This window comes from Austrofundulus limnaeus, unplaced genomic scaffold (assembly GCF_001266775.1).
Source record: "Austrofundulus limnaeus strain Quisiro unplaced genomic scaffold, Austrofundulus_limnaeus-1.0 Scaffold119, whole genome shotgun sequence".
In the NCBI taxonomy this organism is placed as follows: Eukaryota; Metazoa; Chordata; class Actinopteri; order Cyprinodontiformes; family Rivulidae; genus Austrofundulus; species Austrofundulus limnaeus.
Window position 1 is genome coordinate 198,294 of NW_013952521.1, and position 1,666 is coordinate 199,959.

A 1,666-nucleotide genomic window follows, 5' to 3' on the forward strand; every position below is an offset into this window, starting at 1 on the left:
ATTGGACACTTTACAATAAGGATCCCTTTAATATTTATGGATAATTATAATGCAGTAATACAGGATAATATTAAATGTTAAAATATGCATTTAATCATTAATGTGCTTACAAGGTAGTAAACTAGTATAAAATGTTTAATACACAAACATATTTGGTTCAGTATTTGGAAAGAAACCAGACAGTTTAGTCTCTTTTTTTTACCTTAATTAATGCATAATAAACACTTATTAATAATTCATAAAGTGCAGATGAATTAATAACCTATCTAAGCCATCTATGAGGGGAGCCTTATTGGAAAGCGGTACCCTTTTTTTAAATTACATTATAAGTGTTTGAACATGTATGACTGGTACCAAAACTGGGGATTTGTGTGAAAGGATGTTGAGCAAAGACTTTGGTCCCTTTATGAATATTGTGGTCCCTTAATGGCTCCTCACTCAGAAAAATCCTAGATCCGCTACTTGTTGGTTGTCTAACGTTTTGTTTTGTTTCGAAATGGGTCAAAAGAAAATTCTGCAGTTTGGTTTCATGAAGACACAGACTGAAGAATTGGTGTTTCCATTAATTGGCCACTAGAGGGCGACAGAGTCATTTAAAATTGAGCACCAAAGAATTGTGACCCACATTTACTAGAAAAATAAAAGGCCTACATGTTCTGTTTTAGTCAGCAGGAAGGAATCAGATTATTTTAGAGGCAGGAGCTTTATCGTCCACATTGCAGCTGAAAAAGAGAAAAAAACTGTTGCTGTATTAAAATGCGTACTTATGGTAGAAACAAGTAGCTTCTTGTTCCTGTCTGACAGCTGAAGTGATGTGATGCAGACATCATCTCATCAGTGACAGCTGCAGGTCAGTAAGGGGAGCACACAGAGATTACTGATGGTTGRTTATCATCTTGTTCCAACATACAATAATTATTTTGATCTTTTACCTTTCCAGTTTGTGTTTCAGGTCCAGCTTGTTGTTACTCACCTAAAGTTGAGATTATTGTCATAATTCACAAGGTGATGCTGAAGTCTGCTTGAGTCTGAATCTTATTGTAGCGGTGCTTTATCAGGAGGAGAAATGAAAAATAAATAAATAAAAACAATCCTAAACTCAAAGGAAGAAATACAAAAGCTGCAAAAACTTAAGTAGAAAAGGGCAGGTTAATGTAGCAGAACACTAGCTAAAAGCTACAGCAAAAAGCTAGTTAAAGGCCAAAAACACAAAAAGATCAACCAAATGGTCGGCTAAAAACTAAGTCTAGCTGAAAGCTAAAAGAAGCAAAGATTAGCTAAAGGCTATTTGTAGCAGATAGTGCTTATGAACTAAAAGTAGCATAAAAATAAATAATTTAAATATAGCTCTTTGAAATTTACCTTAGGACACTTGATCTACATTTGTCTTCTTTAGCTACTTTTAGCTTTTACCTGATGTTTAGGCACTAAAGTTTCTTTAGCTACTTTTAGCTTTTACCTGATGTTTAGGCACAAATGTTTATTTAGCTACTTTTAGCTTTTACCTGATGTTTAGGCACAAAAGATTCTTTAGCTATTTTAGCTTTTACCTGATGTTTAGGGACTAAAGTTTCTTTAGCTATTTTAGCTTTTACCTGATGTTTAGGGACTAAAGTTTCTTTAGCTATTTTAGCTTTTACCTGATGTTTAGGGACTAAAGTTTCTT